The sequence below is a fragment of the Pelmatolapia mariae genome, linkage group LG15 (genome assembly GCF_036321145.2).
Source record: "Pelmatolapia mariae isolate MD_Pm_ZW linkage group LG15, Pm_UMD_F_2, whole genome shotgun sequence".
Classification (NCBI taxonomy): Eukaryota; Metazoa; Chordata; class Actinopteri; order Cichliformes; family Cichlidae; genus Pelmatolapia; species Pelmatolapia mariae.
The window spans coordinates 23,180,818-23,203,812 of NC_086240.1; positions in this window are offsets into that span (position 1 = coordinate 23,180,818).

Here is a 22,995-nt window from a genome sequence, read left to right on the forward strand (position 1 = left end):
ACTCGATAACAGGGAAAAATCCTGAAAAAACCCTTAGTTTTCTTAAAAAACTATTTTCTCCCAAAAAACCCCATACAATTGCTCGATAAAACTCTCTACCCCGCTCCCAAACCCCGATCCTTAGGAAATAAGCAGGGAGAAACTCCTGAAAAAATCCTCCGTATTTCTATCCAAAAACCCCTAGAATAACTTCTAGGCAACCCCTCGTATACCCTAACCCTTATATTCGATAACTGGGAAAAATCCTGAAAAAAAAACCCTTAGTCTTTTTTCTTCAAAAAACCAGCCCTCTCACTAGCTCCCTCTAAAATTCAGCGCAGAGTCTAAGTCCTCCTTTCGCTCTTACTCTCACCGAACTGCAGCCAGAGCACAGTTTTTCCCTTGTTACTCGTTCTGTCTCAGTACCCCAAATGATTCTTTCCCTTCGTTCAAAATTTGCGCCTGAGACCAACTCCGCCTGCCAGGTGTACCTAACTGCCCCGCTGCCAATCACATAACAAAGGGGCGGCTCCACTCGCACCCCCGGTTAGCCAATCGCACTCAGCTCGGATTTTTATGATCTCCCGCAGAGGTTAAGACTTGCTTCGGTCTCTCACAAGCCATCTGACTTCGGAAGCATGGACAGCTGGCTCTCACTCAGGTTAAATAATTTAACATTTAGGCCTAAATGTAACTCTTCTTATTCTCCCAGAAAAGCAAAAAGAGGAAAAAAGACTTTTCTCTCTTTTTCTTAAAACAACATGGACGCCAGACCTGCCAACCTGACCCTGCTCGCTCAGACCCCTGTAACCAGCTACAGCGCTTCCGCGGCTCCAGCGCAACTCACACGAATAGGGTTCAGCCAGCACCCGCTAACCCAATGTAGACAGAATTCGTCACAGCTCCGGCGGATTTTGGGGTTATGCCTTCAAACTCACAGAGAGCGAAATCTATTTCTATCAACTAAAAGCAGGTGAAAGTTTTGGCCCGCTAACACCTTGGATCACCTTTACTTCGTCTGACTGGGGTGTTTTGAGCCTCATCGCGACGCCCGAAGTGCAGAAGAGCCTGCGGGAAACGAGCGCGCAACAACTGCGAACCAGGGATCATCAACAACTGCCGTTGCTTTCCCTATGTGCATATCAATCGGTAAGTGTTAATCTTCCTGTCTAACTACATTTTTGCATTTTCCTTTTGACCATTCTCTCAATCCTTTCATTTAAGAAAAAATATATAACAATGGTTTGTAACACGTACAATACACCATCCATCCATTTGCTTCCACTTATCCTTTTTCAGGTTGCTGGAGCCTATCCCACGTACAATACACTTTAAAAATATATAGAAGCTCAAGTTTAACTCCCGTGAAAGCTTATACATTACATGTCTACATCACCTATCATTTCCTCATTAGGTATCATTTTATGCTCCTTTGATATTTTGCTAGTTTGCGTGTTTTAAAACTCTTTTTGTTTTTCTTTATATTTTTAGACTCTGATTTAAGCCAGATGTGTTAACCTGATCCCTGCGAAACACCAGCTCTGCGTGGATTTTGACCGCGAGTGACCGGATGTTGTTTCCAGCCTGAGGTTGCCTGAAATGCCGTGAGGCTCGTTTGAAAGATCGCGCCCGAGACCAACTCCGCCTCCAAGGCGTGCCTACCTTTAGCTGCCACCAGTGAGATATCGGAGCCGGGCTCCACATATCCAATCATGAGCACGAGCAAGACAGCTTTTGCAGACTCTCCAGAAATATACAAGTCCTTATCAACTGCTCTGCAACCCAGTGTTTCTGGTCCCCTCACTAACATCGCTTTTTGAGATATTTTTATGAACCACCAAAAAAGCAGTTTTTATCCCCCCCCCCCCAGTACAGAAGACTGGATCTGAGGGCAGCAGCGGGGACAAATGATTGTAATGAAGCGACGGACATTTCATGGCTGGTCTTAGATATTCGTGAGTTATTGTGTCTTATGGTGAAAAGTACATAGTTTTGCAAGAGGCATGCAAGCACTGTAGAAAAAGTAATCATAAAACTGTTTTTGTGAACACTTTGCTCCCTACTTTATGCTTTAAAAAATGTGATACATGTAATGTGATCGTCAAAGAACATGATTTTTTTTTTATTCTTATGCTTTTGAAGTGTGTCAGATTATCTTAAAACACTTATTTGTATGTTATAATGTTTTTCTTACACCATGTGTAATTTTTATAGAGACCTTGTTCATTGTATCAATGTGTAAATATGTATCTTTGATAAATAAATAACATATTTAATCTTGTATTTGTGTACTTTCTGGTGATTCAATAAAAGATTAGTCACATATCGCTCTGATAAACACAGATGTCTGAAAGAAATGTTTGATGGAACAAAGGAAACAAGTGTCTTGCTGCTAAACTTTTAAGTCACCATGGTTTAAATGAGAACTAGCAGCCCTATGTCTTTATGTAAAACATGAAAAACTCCATATCAGTGATATCTACAAAGGTGTACTCATTTCTTTGTTATGGTACTTTACTGTTCCAATGAAACAAAAAGAAAATCTCATTTTAAAGTACATTTTTCGGCCATCCTGACCTATTTTCAGGGTCAAGAATGTTGATGTTAGACTGTGTTTTAAATCAGGTTTTGATCTTAAACTATCACAGCGCTGACTTTACGTATTACAGTTGTAATCTCAATTAGAATCCCAAACTGGCTTTTCTCCAGTCAGTGTTATGGTGAAATTTAACTTGTTCTTTTGTGTAATTGCACATGGCCTATCACAGGGCCCCTTAGTAAGCTGTACAGCAGAAGTTTTCAATTCACTTTTGTCAGAAAACTTCACAGTATGAGAAGTTAAGGCACAGTTTCTCCAAATGTGTGCTTCTTTTTCAGTCAGCGTGCTTTTAGAGCATCTACATTAGCTCACGTAGTAAAAGTACAATCAGTAAGTGTACTTTAACATTTGAGATTCCGAGTGACTCTTACTTAGATCATGTGAACAATTTCATCAACCTTTTTTTGTATAATGCATCAAACCTGTTCAAATCAGTTTATTTTCAATTTATTTCAACTAATCTAGAGAGAAGGAACTCCTTTTTAGCTTCTGTGATGCATTTACTTCTCACACCTTAATCTAGATGTTAGTGTTCTCAAAGTTAACATGTCTTATGTTACCATCATGTATTTCTAAAACCCAGCCTCAGTCTATGCCCTATAGACTCTCACATGGAAACACCATTGATCTAGATATTCACAAATTTCATCATGAGATTCTTAAGGTCTTTTTGTTTTAACGTTTTACACAAAAACTTCACATTTTTATATTTTTAAATGAAACTGTCATGGAAAGATATTTTTTCTTTTGTGATGTTGCTTCAGCAATCTCAAATACTAATTATTCTGGGAATTTTTATGGTCAAACTACGTGATTTTCCAAAGGTGTGTGTGTGTGTGTGTGTGTGTGTGTGTGTGTGTGTGTGTGTGTGTGGAGTAAAATGACCTTCTTCTTATGATGTTGTCACCATGAATCATTCAGGATTAACAACACAAATTGTTTCGATAGCAGAAACAATCTTAAAACTTATAATTCTCACACGTTACCGCTAGTTTTACAAACACAGTCTTCTTCAGTTCTGTTTATGTAGCTTTTATGAAACTGATTTTCCATAGTACAAGTAGCATTTAAATCTTTCTTTGCTCTCCAGTATAAATGCAAGAATTTTCAGGCTTTTATTGAAACTGTCACAAATGTAACACTCAATGCCAAAAATAGGCTTGATCAATGTTTCTATGAACACTGCTTCGTATATAAACAGCTCTGAAACCCCCCTTTATTTTTTTTTAAAGTAGTGCAGAACAGGCTCTCTGTTACTCTCTTTATCTCTAAAAAACCCAACCAAACCGGCAATCACTTTGTAGAGGAATTTCTTTCATTTATGTATTGATCACATTGTTTATTGGTAATGCTTTTAGGTCACTGTTTTAGCACGTCTGCCCCATACTCCATTTCAAACAGTTAGACAGATGGTGGGGGTCTGGTAAGTAAGTTGGGGGGAAGCAGACAACTCCACAGGAAGAGTCTTTTTGTCTTTTCTCCACTGTAAGTGATAGCAAGGGAGTGTGAAACTTTCTTTTGGGGGAAAGACCAAAGGTGTGAAAACAGCTGTGTACTGCCTTTTGTTCCTGTAGGAGGTATTTAACTGAGAGCCTCTGCTCATCGTCTGCCCCAGCGATGGCAGTCCCTCACCAAGCTTGGTTTCTGTTCTTTGTCTTGATTAAAGAATGTTAGCTACCGCTCATCGCTTGTCTGCAGGCTTTATTAAATGGAAAACTTCCACAACAGCCTCTAAACAGTGGTTTATAGCTCTTTATCATCTGCAACACCATGTAACACTTGGATGTTAGATTCTTTTACCAGTCAGTGTTGTTAGCCCCAACCCCCAGGCTCCAGGTGTCTGAGCTCTAACCCTGGCTGCCAAGTGTCCCCCTGAGGCCTTTGTGCCTTTTACCACCAGACTAAGTTTGTAGTCCTATCTACTAATATTATTTCATTTTTTTTTTATTATAGCACACGGTGCAGTTAGGTTACTACTTTCACTTTCTCATTTTGAGCACATTTCTGACCCAATACTTTATCAAACTTTTTACCTGAGTGTTTTTGACACTAGCAGCTGTACTTCTACTTAAGTAAAAATTGCCTGCACTTTTGCCACCTCAGTTGCCACTTTTCTGGAGTTTGTACAATTTTTATATTTCAACGTTTTACGTGTTATCCTTGATCACAGTTCTAAACAAGTTAACTTTCTTGACATCAAAGTAACCCAAAAAAACAACTATATGTCCAGTTATCTTTACTCCAAACCTGGTTTAAGGCTATGCTGTTGTTGTGATATGGCCATACAAATAATATTAAGTTGAATTAATCTTAAGAAAAATATGGTTGTTTCATGGCTACCTGTTCAGAGAATTTGCAGGCTTTTATGGAAACTGTCACAATGTAACACTCTCACTGTCAAAACAGGGTTGATCCATGTTTCTATGAGCACTGATTAATATATCAACAGCTCTGAAAATCTTTTTTTTTTTTTAAAGTAAAGCAGAACAGGATCTCTGTGTCTTTAAAAAACCCAACCAAACTGGCAATCACCTCTAAACAAATGGAAGTAGTTTATGGCTCTTTATCACCTGCAACACCATGTAACACCTAGATGTTAGACTCTTTTACCATCACATTTTCAAGGGTTTATGTGTTATCCTTGATCACAGTTCTAAAAAAGTTAACTTTCTTGACATAAAAGTAGCCCAAAGAAGACAAATATATGTCCAGTTCTTTTTACTCCAAACCTACTGATCGGAAAACATTATGTGATGCTGGAAGTTTTCATCCTATCCACCTCCAAAACAAGTTTACCTGTAAGCCAACACATTAGACTTAAGCAAATTTGTGAAATTCCTGAACAAATATGCTTTGTGCAGTAGCAGTAGTACTAGAACTAGTACTAGTAGTCCTAGTATTGTGCAGCAACCAGGCTTCAAGAGTGATCACTATTCTGGCTTGCAAATGGTGAAAACATGTCACAGTCTTAGCTGCAAATCAGAAGTGTTGGTAAATTTAAAAAAGGAGTTTAAACTTCAGGTTTGGCATAGACACAGACTTTATTAATGCCACACTCGGGAAATTCACATGTTACACATGATTTAACTCACCTGCTAAATCCCCAGAGCAATAACCCCATCAGCATCATTAGCCTGAGTGTTGATCCTCCAGGTGAGTGAGTGGAGGTGTGTGTGTGTGTGTATTGTAGTGTATTGTGACTGCTCCATCACAATGTATAATTTGACTTGTGAGGTACACACAACAAGGCCAAGAAGAAAAAGTGAATCAGAGATACGTTACAAAATACAAAAATAAAAATAGTGGACAAATTTAAAACAAGCAAACCACCTATGCAAGAGCAACTACTAATGATTTACAAATACTTATCATAAATAACGAGATTGATTCTTGTAAAGTTTTTCCAAGAAAGTTTTATTTGATGTAAACAAACCAATACATTTGATTCAAGTAAAACAAATAATTACATTGATTCTTGTAAAGTTTTTCCAAGAAAGTTTTATTTGATGTAACGGGTTTCCAAAATTATTATATTTGATGTAATGAAACCAATAGATTTGAACGGGGTAAAACAAATAACGAGATTGATTCTTGTAAAGTTTTTCCAGGAAAGTTTTATTTGATGTAAAGTTTTTCCAAGAAAGTTTTATTTGATGTAAACAAACCAATACATTTGTTTGTAAAACAAATAATTACATTGATACTTGTAAAGAGTTTCCAAAAAGGTTTTGACTGGCAACAACGCTCACCTGCTAAATCCAACAGAACACCACTGGGACATTATGTTTCACTCCATCTGACTGTGCAGGAGCGCAGTGTTGCCAGTCAAAACCTTTTTGGAAACTCTTTACAAGTATCAATGTAATTATTTGTTTTACAAACAAATGTATTGGTTTGTTTACATCAAATAAAACTTTCTTGGAAAAACTTTACATCAAATAAAACTTTCCTGGAAAAACTTTACAAGAATCAATCTCGTTATTTGTTTTACCCCGTTCAAATCTATTGGTTTCATTACATCAAATATAATAATTTTGGAAACCCGTTACATCAAATAAAACTTTCTTGGAAAAACTTTACAAGAATCAATGTAATTATTTGTTTTACTTGAATCAAATGTATTGGTTTGTTTACATCAAATAAAACTTTCTTGGAAAAACTTTACAAGAATCAATCTCGTTATTTATGATAAGTATTTGTAAATCATTAGTAGTTGCTCTTGCATAGGTGGTTTGCTTGTTTTAAATTTGTCCACTATTTTTATTTTTGTATTTTGTAACGTATCTCTGATTCACTTTTTCTTCTTGGCCTTGTTGTGTGTACCTCACAAGTCAAATTATACATTGTGATGGAGCAGTCACAATACACTACAATACACACACACACACACCTCCACTCACTCACCTGGAGGATCAACACTCAGGCTAATGATGCTGATGGGGTTATTGCTCTGGGGATTTAGCAGGTGAGTTAAATCATGTGTAACATGTGAATTTCCCGAGTGTGGCATTAATAAAGTCTGTGTCTATGCCAAACCTGAAGTTTAAACTCCTTTTTTAAATTTACCAACACTTCTGATTTGCAGCTAAGACTGTGACATGTTTTCACCATTTGCAAGCCAGAATAGTGATCACTCTTGAAGCCTGGTTGCTGCACAATACTAGGACTACTAGTACTAGTTCTAGTACTACTGCTACTGCACAAAGCATATTTGTTCAGGAATTTCACAAATTTGCTTAAGTCTAATGTGTTGGCTTACAGGTAAACTTGTTTTGGAGGTGGATAGGATGAAAACTTCCAGCATCACATAATGTTTTCCGATCAGTAGGTTTGGAGTAAAAAGAACTGGACATATATTTGTCTTCTTTGGGCTACTTTTATGTCAAGAAAGTTAACTTTTTTAGAACTGTGATCAAGGATAACACATAAACCCTTGAAAATGTGATGGTAAAAGAGTCTAACATCTAGGTGTTACATGGTGTTGCAGGTGATAAAGAGCCATAAACTACTTCCATTTGTTTAGAGGTGATTGCCAGTTTGGTTGGGTTTTTTAAAGACACAGAGATCCTGTTCTGCTTTACTTTAAAAAAAAAAAAAGATTTTCAGAGCTGTTGATATATTAATCAGTGCTCATAGAAACATGGATCAACCCTGTTTTGACAGTGAGAGTGTTACATTGTGACAGTTTCCATAAAAGCCTGCAAATTCTCTGAACAGGTAGCCATGAAACAACCATATTTTTCTTAAGATTAATTCAACTTAATATTATTTGTATGGCCATATCACAACAACAGCATAGCCTTAAACCAGGTTTGGAGTAAAGATAACTGGACATATAGTTGTTTTTTTGGGTTACTTTGATGTCAAGAAAGTTAACTTGTTTAGAACTGTGATCAAGGATAACACGTAAAACGTTGAAATATAAAAATTGTACAAACTCCAGAAAAGTGGCAACTGAGGTGGCAAAAGTGCAGGCAATTTTTACTTAAGTAGAAGTACAGCTGCTAGTGTCAAAAACACTCAGGTAAAAAGTTTGATAAAGTATTGGGTCAGAAATGTGCTCAAAATGAGAAAGTGAAAGTAGTAACCTAACTGCACCGTGTGCTATAATAAAAAAAAAATGAAATAATATTAGTAGATAGGACTACAAACTTAGTCTGGTGGTAAAAGGCACAAAGGCCTCAGGGGGACACTTGGCAGCCAGGGTTAGAGCTCAGACACCTGGAGCCTGGGGGTTGGGGCTAACAACACTGACTGGTAAAAGAATCTAACATCCAAGTGTTACATGGTGTTGCAGATGATAAAGAGCTATAAACCACTGTTTAGAGGCTGTTGTGGAAGTTTTCCATTTAATAAAGCCTGCAGACAAGCGATGAGCGGTAGCTAACATTCTTTAATCAAGACAAAGAACAGAAACCAAGCTTGGTGAGGGACTGCCATCGCTGGGGCAGACGATGAGCAGAGGCTCTCAGTTAAATACCTCCTACAGGAACAAAAGGCAGTACACAGCTGTTTTCACACCTTTGGTCTTTCCCCCAAAAGAAAGTTTCACACTCCCTTGCTATCACTTACAGTGGAGAAAAGACAAAAAGACTCTTCCTGTGGAGTTGTCTGCTTCCCCCCAACTTACTTACCAGACCCCCACCATCTGTCTAACTGTTTGAAATGGAGTATGGGGCAGACGTGCTAAAACAGTGACCTAAAAGCATTACCAATAAACAATGTGATCAATACATAAATGAAAGAAATTCCTCTACAAAGTGATTGCCGGTTTGGTTGGGTTTTTTAGAGATAAAGAGAGTAACAGAGAGCCTGTTCTGCACTACTTTAAAAAAAAATAAAGGGGGGTTTCAGAGCTGTTTATATACGAAGCAGTGTTCATAGAAACATTGATCAAGCCTATTTTTGGCATTGAGTGTTACATTTGTGACAGTTTCAATAAAAGCCTGAAAATTCTTGCATTTATACTGGAGAGCAAAGAAAGATTTAAATGCTACTTGTACTATGGAAAATCAGTTTCATAAAAGCTACATAAACAGAACTGAAGAAGACTGTGTTTGTAAAACTAGCGGTAACGTGTGAGAATTATAAGTTTTAAGATTGTTTCTGCTATCGAAACAATTTGTGTTGTTAATCCTGAATGATTCATGGTGACAACATCATAAGAAGAAGGTCATTTTACTCCACACACACACACACACACACACACACACACACACACACACACACACACACCTTTGGAAAATCACGTAGTTTGACCATAAAAATTCCCAGAATAATTAGTATTTGAGATTGCTGAAGCAACATCACAAAAGAAAAAATATCTTTCCATGACAGTTTCATTTAAAAATATAAAAATGTGAAGTTTTTGTGTAAAACGTTAAAACAAAAAGACCTTAAGAATCTCATGATGAAATTTGTGAATATCTAGATCAATGGTGTTTCCATGTGAGAGTCTATAGGGCATAGACTGAGGCTGGGTTTTAGAAATACATGATGGTAACATAAGACATGTTAACTTTGAGAACACTAACATCTAGATTAAGGTGTGAGAAGTAAATGCATCACAGAAGCTAAAAAGGAGTTCCTTCTCTCTAGATTAGTTGAAATAAATTGAAAATAAACTGATTTGAACAGGTTTGATGCATTATACAAAAAAAGGTTGATGAAATTGTTCACATGATCTAAGTAAGAGTCACTCGGAATCTCAAATGTTAAAGTACACTTACTGATTGTACTTTTACTACGTGAGCTAATGTAGATGCTCTAAAAGCACGCTGACTGAAAAAGAAGCACACATTTGGAGAAACTGTGCCTTAACTTCTCATACTGTGAAGTTTTCTGACAAAAGTGAATTGAAAACTTCTGCTGTACAGCTTACTAAGGGGCCCTGTGATAGGCCATGTGCAATTACACAAAAGAACAAGTTAAATTTCACCATAACACTGACTGGAGAAAAGCCAGTTTGGGATTCTAATTGAGATTACAACTGTAATACGTAAAGTCAGCGCTGTGATAGTTTAAGATCAAAACCTGATTTAAAACACAGTCTAACATCAACATTCTTGACCCTGAAAATAGGTCAGGATGGCCGAAAAATGTACTTTAAAATGAGATTTTCTTTTTGTTTCATTGGAACAGTAAAGTACCATAACAAAGAAATGAGTACACCTTTGTAGATATCACTGATATGGAGTTTTTCATGTTTTACATAAAGACATAGGGCTGCTAGTTCTCATTTAAACCATGGTGACTTAAAAGTTTAGCAGCAAGACACTTGTTTCCTTTGTTCCATCAAACATTTCTTTCAGACATCTGTGTTTATCAGAGCGATATGTGACTAATCTTTTATTGAATCACCAGAAAGTACACAAATACAAGATTAAATATGTTATTTATTTATCAAAGATACATATTTACACATTGATACAATGAACAAGGTCTCTATAAAAATTACACATGGTGTAAGAAAAACATTATAACATACAAATAAGTGTTTTAAGATAATCTGACACACTTCAAAAGCATAAGAATAAAAAAAAAATCATGTTCTTTGATGATCACATTACATGTATCACATTTTTTAAAGCATAAAGTAGGGAGCAAAGTGTTCACAAAAACAGTTTTATGATTACTTTTTCTACAGTGCTTGCATGCCTCTTGCAAAACTATGTACTTTTCACCATAAGACACAATAACTCACGAATATCTAAGACCAGCCATGAAATGTCCGTCGCTTCATTACAATCATTTGTCCCCGCTGCTGCCCTCAGATCCAGTCTTCTGTACTGGGGGGGGGGATAAAAACTGCTTTTTTGGTGGTTCATAAAAATATCTCAAAAAGCGATGTTAGTGAGGGGACCAGAAACACTGGGTTGCAGAGCAGTTGATAAGGACTTGTATATTTCTGGAGAGTCTGCAAAAGCTGTCTTGCTCGTGCTCATGATTGGATATGTGGAGCCCGGCTCCGATATCTCACTGGTGGCAGCTAAAGGTAGGCACGCCTTGGAGGCGGAGTTGGTCTCGGGCGCGATCTTTCAAACGAGCCTCACGGCATTTCAGGCAACCTCAGGCTGGAAACAACATCCGGTCACTCGCGGTCAAAATCCACGCAGAGCTGGTGTTTCGCAGGGATCAGGTTAACACATCTGGCTTAAATCAGAGTCTAAAAATATAAAGAAAAACAAAAAGAGTTTTAAAACACGCAAACTAGCAAAATATCAAAGGAGCATAAAATGATACCTAATGAGGAAATGATAGGTGATGTAGACATGTAATGTATAAGCTTTCACGGGAGTTAAACTTGAGCTTCTATATATTTTTAAAGTGTATTGTACGTGGGATAGGCTCCAGCAACCTGAAAAAGGATAAGTGGAAGCAAATGGATGGATGGTGTATTGTACGTGTTACAAACCATTGTTATATATTTTTTCTTAAATGAAAGGATTGAGAGAATGGTCAAAAGGAAAATGCAAAAATGTAGTTAGACAGGAAGATTAACACTTACCGATTGATATGCACATAGGGAAAGCAACGGCAGTTGTTGATGATCCCTGGTTCGCAGTTGTTGCGCGCTCGTTTCCCGCAGGCTCTTCTGCACTTCGGGCGTCGCGATGAGGCTCAAAACACCCCAGTCAGACGAAGTAAAGGTGATCCAAGGTGTTAGCGGGCCAAAACTTTCACCTGCTTTTAGTTGATAGAAATAGATTTCGCTCTCTGTGAGTTTGAAGGCATAACCCCAAAATCCGCCGGAGCTGTGACGAATTCTGTCTACATTGGGTTAGCGGGTGCTGGCTGAACCCTATTCGTGTGAGTTGCGCTGGAGCCGCGGAAGCGCTGTAGCTGGTTACAGGGGTCTGAGCGAGCAGGGTCAGGTTGGCAGGTCTGGCGTCCATGTTGTTTTAAGAAAAAGAGAGAAAAGTCTTTTTTCCTCTTTTTGCTTTTCTGGGAGAATAAGAAGAGTTACATTTAGGCCTAAATGTTAAATTATTTAACCTGAGTGAGAGCCAGCTGTCCATGCTTCCGAAGTCAGTTGGCTTGTGAGAGACCGAAGCAAGTCTTAACCTCTGCGGGAGCTCATAAAAATCCAAGCCGAGCGCTATAGGCTAGCCAGGGTGCGAATGAGAGCGAGCAAGTTAACCTATCGCTGAACAGGTAAATCCAAGCCGAGCGCTATTGGCTAGCCGGGGTGCGAATGAGAGCCGCCCCTTTGTTATGTGATTGGCAGCGGGGCAGTAAGGTTTACCTGGGGAGGCGGAGTTGGTCTCAGGCGCAAATTTTGAACGAAGGGAAAGAATCATTTGGGGTACTGAGACAGAACGAGCAACAAGGGAAAAACTGTGCTCTGGCTGCAGTTCGGTGAGAGTAAGAGCGAGGTAGAACTTAGACTCTGCGCTGAATTTTAGAGGGAGCTAGTGAGAGTGCTGGTTTTTTGAAGAAAAAAGACTAAGGGTTTTTTTTTCAGGATTTTTCCCAGTTATCGAATATAAGGGTTAGGGTATACGAGGGGTTGCCTACAAGTTATTCTAGGGGTTTTTGGATAGAAATACGGAGGATTTTTCAGGAGTTTCTCCCTGCTTATTTCCTAAGGATCGGGGTTTGGGAGCGGGGGAGAGAGTCTTATCGAGTAATTCTATGGGGTTTTTTGTGGAGCGTTTTTTGGGAGAAAATAGTTTTTTGAGAAAGTTTTTTATGTTGGGAGCAGCGGTGCGTTTATGCTCGGGGTGGGAGCAACGGGGAATGCCAGAGTTTTTTGCGATTCTGAGTTTGATTTTAAATCTCCTTGTTCGGATTAAACAAATGTATATAAATTGAAATAAAGTTTTCCCGAAAGGCATGCACCCTGTATGTCTGGCCATACTGAACGTTACAAAAGCACAAGTTTAACTAAGCACATTTATACTGGTTTAACATGTTTTCACACACACAAAAGCACGGCCCCAGAAACGCACAGGCCCGATGCAGAGAGAGAGAGAGGCGCGCTCCCGCGGGCGTGCTCCCGCCCTGGCGCGCGCCCTGGGGCGCTCATGCGCTGACCCACCACCAGAGGGCGTTTTTTAAGAATAAAAAAAGTAAAAAACTTTTTTAATAGCTTAAAAATAAAAGAATGCTATTTGATATAAAAAAATCTTTCTAAATAATCAATTAGTTCTTATTGGGGGAAGAAAAAGCAAGGAGCTATGAAATAGCATATTTTTTATGAAAATCATATTTTTTATGAAAATCATATTTTTTATGAATATCATATTTTTATGAATATCATATTTTTAATTACTTCCGTTATTACTTCCGGAGCTCATGAATAATTCATTAGAACCTATCACTCAAAAAGCTCATGAATAATTTTGACATAAGGGGTATAATATCCCTCCTTGGGGGTGTGGAGTCTTAGAGGATGGAGGCAACTCTCCTCTGGACTCTGCGATGGTAGATGCTCTGCAGAGAGGGCAATGGAGTCCTGATGATCTTCTCCACAGTTGTTATCACTCTCTGCAGGCGTTTGCGGTCCATAGCAGTGCTGCTGTACGATGCAGTGATGCAGCTGGTCACTGTGCTCTCCAAGAGCCTGCTGTCGGCCAAGAACCTGCTGAGGATCTTGGCCGACATACCAAATTTCCTCAGCCTCCTCAGGAAATACAGCCGCTGCTGAGCCTTCTTGACCAGCTGTGTGGTCTTCAGTGACCAGGTGAAACCCAAAGGCGATTCAATCTCAGACTCATTGATGTGTTACCTGTTTATCTGTCAGAGGCTCATCTGGTCCTCATTAAACGTCCAGAGCTCTGCTGCTGTTGTACCCACATTCTCACTTCCCCTTCACTTCTAAGAAGAAACGAAGAGCCACATTGTATCAGGGCACTAATGCATTTCACCTGTCTTCTAACTGCTAATGCTAATGCTAATGGTCACTGCAGTAGTATCACCATGTTTTATTGTTGACATCAACAAGGATTTCTGGTGTAGAAAGAGTTTTTTGAATTTTGACCTCATTTCATGTGTGTCTATATACATCATCATGAGAACTGTTTTCTAATAATAAACTATATGCACAGAAGAGCTAAAGTACTGCAAACACTTATCTCTACTAACAGTCTTCACACCTTTAACTTCCTCTCTCCTATTTTTGATCAAGATATCTTCCACTTCTGTACAGTCCTTAAAAAACTACAAGTGAGAAGAGGACAAGTGAGTCTGCAATTCACATGAAATCTAGAAGTAAAAATAAGAGAGAGAGGGAGGTTATCGAGCTGCATTAAATAAATTAATTCAGCTGGACACAGGGGAGACAAACAGACTGATACCACATTGAGGAAGTGAGCAGGAAGTTGATGCTGTATTCATCTCTGAGAGCAAGAACAGAGACTGAGAGAGACAGAGAAGCACGATGGCTGCATTCACATGGATTCAAATGTTTTCATTACTGATGCTTCAGTTTGAAGGTAAGTGTACATAGAAACATATTAAACCATTCAGTCATCATGTACATAATTTGAACCTGAAACTTAAATTTGTTTTGTATTTAAAATAAACTTCACTCCATGAACATAACAGTCATATTTATAACATATTTGATATTTTACATAAAGGAACAAAAGGGCAACATCAAACTGATCAAACTGTCACAGCTGAACATGGACATGATGTTACTCTGCCTTGTAAAAATGTGATTCACGGTCAACATAACTGTAACAGTACTACCTGGATGTTCAGTGATTCAAGCAGCTCAGTATCACTCTTTGAACTTGGGCAGAATAAAGAAGCCAAACCTAAATCAGACAGACTGAGTCTTTCTGCAGACTGTTCTCTGGTTATAAAGAAGGTCACAGATCAGGATGTTGGTCGTTACACCTGCAGACAGTACAAAACAGCAACAGGATCACAAGAAGGTCCAGACTTTGAGATCGATCTGTCTGTTATTAACAGTGAGTATTTACATCTTAATGTTTTCAGCTCAAACTGTCCTGTTAGAACAACAAACTGAAACACCACAATAATTATGATCACAGTGATGAAGTTCATTTTTCTATTGTTGCTTTTCTCTTACAATATCTCCATCTTCACCAGTGTATGTACATGAGAACAATGATAAAGCATCTTGAACAGCTCTGTGTTGACATATGAACACTGTAGACTCACAGTTGAGTGTCTGTATGAAGATAAAGAGAACATATCCTCAGACATGAGACATCATCAAAAATGAGACTTGTTAGACTGTTAAACATCTCACCACTGTTTCCTCTCTGTTGTTGTTAACTTACTTTTTTTTCTGACTGTTAGTGTCTTTAATGTTGTTATTGTATTTCTTTGTGTGAAGAGCCGGCAACAACAAAATCAACAACAGTGACGTTTACCACAAAAAAATCATCGATAAGAAAATCCACAACATCAACACCGTTAGAAGAGACATCAAATAATCCACCAGCAGGTAGTGACTGAATTTCTCTCTGAATGTCAGACTGACAGTTGAATCTTTGTGGGAAATTCAGTATTACGTTTAACTTATAAGAATAAATATTGTAGAAACTCCACAGTCTAAAAAAACACTCAAACATCATCACTACATGTTAGAAAACTGACTGTTTTTATTACATTTGAAATCTTTTGATTTGAACAAAAATTTGACGCCAACATTTTTGTATTAGTTTTAGATTGTCTGTATTTGCTGAGATGCATCATCGTGTCTGTGGGTTTAGCAGCACTCTTAATATTTGCTGTTACAGTCAACATGTGGACAAAAACTAAAGGTGAGAACATTCACAGATGAAACTTTATCCATAAAAAGCTTTGAGTTTTACTGTTTGCTGTATGCATTTTTTTTGTCATTTCAGGAAACAAAATACAGACTGGAGAAAACACTGTGAGTCTGAACACTTAATAAACTCTAATTTTTGTTACTGTTACCAGTGCCAGACCCAGGGGAAATCTGGAACAACAGCAAGCGTTACACAGACTAAGGAGCAGTGCAAAGCCATTCATATAGAAACTGTGGATTAATAGAGAGGACACCAAAGCAAGTGTCGTGCTCGAGCCGGAGCTCTTTTATTTCTGAGCTACAATTCACTCATTCACTCATACACACAGTACAAATCAAATTAATCCCAATTATTCTACAAATAAAAATACATTTAACTAACAACAGTAAATAAAGTTATTTAAAGCATTCTTACCAAACCCAAAAAATGTAAATGAATTCAGATAATTTAACCTATATTCACATTTATTTCTGAGCTGAAAGGCTTAAACAGCACCATCTACTGACATAATGAGGTATAGAACAGGTCACAATAATAAAAAAAGGGGGAATGATTGATTATCCAAACATAAACATGTACCATTCTTGAACCTACTGCGTTACCTTTAGAAATCTCAAAAATGTAACAAAAATATTAACAGAAAATGGAAAATATCAGAAAAAAAGTATCATAATGTATGAATATGAGAGATAATCTAAGGTATGTTACGTTGTTTTCCACAGGTGTCTAATGATGAAGATGAAGGTACAGTGAACTATGAAAACACTGGAGACTCTTCTGTTTCTGTCAAAGTCCACTGATCAACAACTTCAACATCAACTGATCACAGAAATGAATCCACTGATTTTTTTTAAATATTTACATTTTGATTTTATCACATATTTAGAAGCCAAAATCTTTTTCATGTGCAGTTAGTTAGATAATTAAAAATAATTTAAACTCTCTTTGTCTGAAACAGTTTATCCAGTTACATAAAGAAAAGACTCTCAGACTGTGAATAAACTGCTTCAGACATAAAGCGGGAGGCCAGCATAAATGGTAAATGGCCTGTATTTGTATAGCGCTGAGTCCTGGTTGTAATTTGCATGTAATCTGCATCCTGCAGAATGCTCGAATGACTAATAAGCTGGTTAAGAGTGAACTTCTTTAAACCAGTCCAGCGAGAGTGATAACAAGAAAGAGCAAATAAAAGCTGGTTGATGCTGATTGACCTCAGCTGTTACAATATGTTGCGTCTAACTTCAGTAAACTCACACTGCAGTTGGTTGATTTACGTTCTTAAGTTTCTGAAATTTATTATTAGTTGTTTCAAACCAAAAGCAAAAGGTGTTGAGTACACCTGACACAAAACACCAACTGGTCGAATCCATCTGCCACAGGACAAAAGACCTGCTGTGGAAGAGAGTCAGAGATTAATAACAAGTAATGATTAAATGCAGAGAGGTGCAAAAACACATAGCGGGTTAAAAGGTGACTAAAGAAGAAATACTCAGTGCATCATGGGAATCCCCCGAGCAGCCTACACCTGTTGCAGCACAACTAAGGGAGGGTTCTGGGTCACATGATCCAGCGCTAACTATATGCTTGAGCAAAAAGGAAAGTTTTAAGCCTAATCTTAAAAGGCTCTGGGTCAAATTTGACTGTTAAATACTCAAGGAACCACAAGGAAGCCCACAGTCTGAAAGCAAAGTGTTCTTATGGGCATAATATAGTACTATCACTGATTATTCAAGACCTTGTGAGAGCAGAATTTCAAATTCCAAATTTTGGATTTAACAGAAGACAACAAACATAAGCCAACATATGAGAAAGATTTTAATAATATTTAAGTTAATAACACTAATTAAAAAAATAGTAATAAAATACTAATAATATTTATAAGTTAAAACTGTAATCATAAGAAATCTAAAACATTTAATAAAAAATACACAAGACTGAAAACATCGGAAAAAAAAACAGGAAAACAACATCACAAAGTATGAATATCACAGAGAATCTAAAATGTGCTGTGCTGTTTTCCATAGGAGCATAATGATGATGGTGAAGATAGCTGAACTATGAAAACATTGGAGTATCTTCTGTTTCTGTCAGACTCCACTGATCAACAACTCAGACATCATCTCGCCGATAAAATTAGCCCATTGCTGTTGAAAACACTGTGTGTCTGTGGCTGAGTCTAAGTCAGAGACTTGCTGAGCCTTGACCCTTGTGGGACATGGTTATGGAGGATGATGGTTGCTCATCCCTACCAGTCACTGCTGGTCATTGCCCATGGGAATAGTCCTGAGCTCATACTGGGATGGTTCTGGCTCTTAAACGTTTGCCATGGGACCTCTGTCTTGGGTTTCCCTTGTCATTCTTTTCTCCTTCTGCTTGTGTCAGTACATGGTTGTCATCTAAGCGCATGGGCTTGGGTCTTCAATAATCTTGGGGTCCTGTGGACAACCCAGCTAAACTGTGTTTTTCCCTTTCGCATACACACACACACACACACACACACACACACACACACACACACACACACACACACACACACACACACACACACACGCAAGATTGTGCATTTTTCTCAGAAGAAAATCCACAACATAAACAATTAAAGTAACATTAAAAATAACAGACATATGGACAATACAAGAAGAAGAAAAGACATCAGAGGGGACACTGTTAACAATAAATCAAGGTCAGGCCTTAACTGTGTGTGTGGAGAAATTCAGCGTGATGATGATTTAATATTCCTTTTAGTTCATCTGTGGTTTACTGGAGTCTAATGTTAGAACATTAACTGCTGTCTCTGTGTGGAAATTTTCTAATATTCAGATAGAGACACTCACCACCCAAACAACAACCTGCTCCAGGTCACTGAAAATCTACAAATGAATCCTCTGTCACACGAGGACGATATAAAAGTGTCATGGTCCCTGTGCCTCACCAGCTGATCCTGTATCAGGCAACATGTGTTTTGTTGTTTTTGCTCTCTCCCTCTCTTTCTCTCTCTCACCTGCCAGGACGGTGCTCATTACACCTGCCATCTCCACACCTGCTGCATATCTGTGTAATTGCGAGGCCTACTTAAGACGGCAGCACTGTGTTACTTGTCGCTGGATTGTTGAGCTATCAGCGTCAGTCGCTCAGTCGTTAGTGAGTCAAATTCTGTGAAGTTGTTTCTGTCTGTTCGTCGCTAACTCTAGTTTCTGTGTACAGATCTTCCCCGGACCTTTCCCTGCCTGCCTGTCATCTTGTGGACGAGTGTGTGGATTTGTGTTACCCAGTTGTGGAGAGAGGAGAGAGATTCTTTGGAGTGTGTCTGATTTCCGTCCTTCCCCTCACATACCCCGGAGCCCTGGACCCCCCTCCCCTCCCTCCAGCACACTGTATATAGTATCACCTGGTGTTGTTTGTGTCAATAAACTGACTGTCTACTCAGCAAGGATTCCTGGTCTGCGCCTGAGTCCGTTAACTAAATGTGACAAAAAGAACAATTTTCCAACTGCTACCAGGCTGCTGAAATTGTAAAATTGTAACCTGTTTTTTTTATTATCATTATTCAACTGACAGAAATTTGCTCTGTTTTGTCTTTTTATTGTGTTTGTTTTATTGTGATCTGCTACTTTGCAGCTTTGCAACAAAAAGTGTTTCACCCACATTTTTTTTCACTTCTATAAGCCTGTGCCATGACAATAAATCTAAAAGTCAAGCTGAAGGTTGACAGTGTTTCAAAGCAAGACAGACATGCTCTTCTACTAATGGTGGATTGCACAGACCACGATGCCTCTGCAGCTTTTGTGGCTAAACTGTCCCTCCTAAAGGGCTGCAGACAGCATAACTCCTGGGATCACTTGGACTCTCAAAACCCAGGAGAAAATTCATGGAGGAGAAGTCAGTGATGGTCACAAAACCCAGAATTTAGATTCATTTGTAAATCTTTATACTTTAGTTTCAAGACAATTTCATTTTCATAAAAAATGCAAAATTCAATTTTTCTGTAGGAAAAAAAAGTCAAAATACTTTTTTATACTAAGTCATTTGATAACAAACAGAAGTTAAATGTTGAAAAATCAACATGTAAGGTTGAAAACCCAGGACCATGACAGAAACTAAAACTGTCACTATCACTGCACCTTTCAGGACTGAATGTATTTATCTCATTTGAAAACATTTGAATTTTGCACAGAACAAAAAGTTGAAGCCAAAATTGTTTTTATCTTTTCTGATTTTCTGTATTTGTTGAGATGCATCATTGTGTCTGTGGGTTTAGCAGCTCTTGTAATATCTGCTGCTACAGTCAACATGTGGATAAAATGTAACGGTGAGAAAATTCACAGATGAGACTTTTGCACATAAAAAGTTTTACTGTTTACTGTCCTCTTATTTTAATTTTGTCTTTTCAGGAAGCAAAACAGATGGAATAATCCACTGTGAGTTTGAACACTCAATAGTCCTCTCTAACTTTATAGAGCAAAATCTCTTTGTGGTATCTATTCCTGTTTGACACAGTTGGTATACAAAGATAGAACATAATGAAAGATAAGAATATACTGCGTTGACCATGTTCAACTGAAACTTAACTGTAATCATAAGGAATCTAAACAAAAGTCACAAGAGTGAAAACATCACAGAAATAAGCAAAGCAGTATCACAGAGTATGAATATCTGCTCCCTCTGTCTGCCCTGCCAGTCATGCCTGTGTATTTAAGCCATTTGTCTTGCTCTGTTTGTTGCTGGTTTGATTGTGTTTCTCCTTCTGCTTTTTCTATGTTCCAGGTTTCATGGCCCTGTCTCTGATTTCCATGCTTTATGTTCAGGCTTTCGTCTCGGTTTCTTAGATTTTTTATATTTGCTTCTAGTTTTTCTCAGTTTAGGTTTTTGTTAGTTTTGCACAGTCTCCGATCGCCTTTTGTTTTTGGTGTTTTTTGCAGCCTAAAATAAAGGCTCACTTTTTGTTAAACATTCTCCTGCTTCCCTGTGTCTGCATTTGGGTCCACATTCTGTCCTCTTCACGCTGTCTGCCTCATCACATGTGACAAAATCACAGAGAATCTAAAGTTTGTTGTGTTGTTTTCCACAGGAGCATAATGATGAGGATGAACTAACACATACACAACCATTCACACTCACACCTAGGGGCAATTTAGAGTTTCCAATTAACCTATAACCAATAATCAGAATCAGAATCAGAAAGGGTTTTATTGCCAAATGTTGAGCAGGTTTACAACATTAGGAAATTGCTGCGGTACTTAGTGCAAACATACTGTCAGATAAAGCTTAAATAAACATAAAAATAAAAATTAAAAGTGCTAAGTAGATAGATATATACATGAGTGCAGGTGGTGATCAGTGTCAAACATGGAATGATGCAGTGGATAAGTGGATGTCTTTGGACTGCGGGAGGAAGCCGGAGTTACTTAAGAGAACCCATGTTACATGGAAAACTGTAACGGCCTGATGATGGAATTGAAAACCCTCTTGCTGTGAGGCAACAGTGCTAACCACCATGCCACCGTGCTGCCTGTGCATGTTTCATTACAAACATTAGAAATCAAATTCTCATGTGTAAATAATTCAACTCCTTTGATTTTTGCAGACAAACATCACCATGAAGACTGTTTTCTAATAATAAACCAATTGTACAAAAGAGCTGCATTAATGTAAACACTTACCTCTTCAAACAGTCTTCACACATTTAACTTTCTCTGTTCTTTTATTGATTAAGATATTTTCCACTGTTGTAGAGTCTAAAATAAGGGACAACAAGGGAGTCTGCAAAATGCACTAAATATAAAAATTATTAATTATTTAAAAGTTTTTTACTCATTTGATTTCTACATTAAGATAGAGACGGAGAAATGGCTGGTTAAACATTATGAACTGAATTTCAGTAAAACGAGACAAGAGGACCCATGTCACTATGAGGAAGTGAGCAGGAAGTTGATGCTGTGTTCATCTCTGAGACTGTCTCATTTGTGAACGTGAGAGCAAGAACAGAGACTGAGAGAGACAGAGAAGCACGATGGCTGCATTCACATGGATTCAAATGTCTTCATTACTGATACTGATGCTTCAGTTTAAAGGTAAGTGTACATAGAAACACATTCAATTAATAAACTGCATTATTATCACAAGTGTTACTTCTTTTTCTTCCTTTAACTGAGACAGTCATGATGAACTTTTTGACTTTACCTGACTCTTGGAAACTAAAGTTGAAACTGAAACTTGTGTTGTATTTAAAATAAACTTCACATTACCAACATAACACTCACATTCATAACATATTTGATGTTTCACATTTCTCTCTTTCTTTTTCTCAACAGGAACAACTGAGCAACATCAAACTGATCAAACTGTCACAGCTGAACATGGACATGATGTTACTCTGCCTTGTAAAAATGTGATACAAGGTCAGCATAACTGTATCAGTACTACCTGGGTCTATTATAATTCAAGCAGCTCAGTAGCCCTTTTTGAACTTGGGCAGAATAAAGAAGCCAAACCTGAATCAGACAGACTGAGTCTTTCTGCAGACTGTTCTCTGGTTATAAAGAAGGTCACAGATCAGGATGTTGGTCATTACACCTGCAGACAGTTCAAGACAAGAAGGTCCAGACTTTATGATTGATCTGTCTGTTATTAACAGTGAATATTTACATCTTAATGTTTTCAGCTCAAACTGTCCTGTTAGAACAACAAACTGAAACACCACAATAATTATGATCACAGTGATGAAGTTCATTTTTCTATTGTTGCTTTTCTCTTACAATATCTCCATCTTCACCAGTGTATGTACATGAGAACAATGATAAAGCATCTTGAACAGCTCTGTGTTGACATATGAACACTGTAGACTCACAGTTGAGTGTCTGTATGAAGATAAAGAGAACATATCCTCAGACATGAGACATCATCAAAAATGAGACTTGTTAGACTGTTAAACATCTCACCACTGTTTCCTCTCTGTTGTTGTTAACTTACTTTCAAGTCTTTTCTTACTGTTGGTGTCTTTAATGTTGTTATTTTATTTCTTTAGGTGAAGATGTGAAAATGACAACCAAAACAGCAAAATCAACAATTAAACTAACAAAAGAGGAAGTAAAGACATCAGGAGGTAGAGACTGAATCACTTTTTTGAGTCTGGATGTCAGATTGACACCTGACCCTATCTGTGGAGAA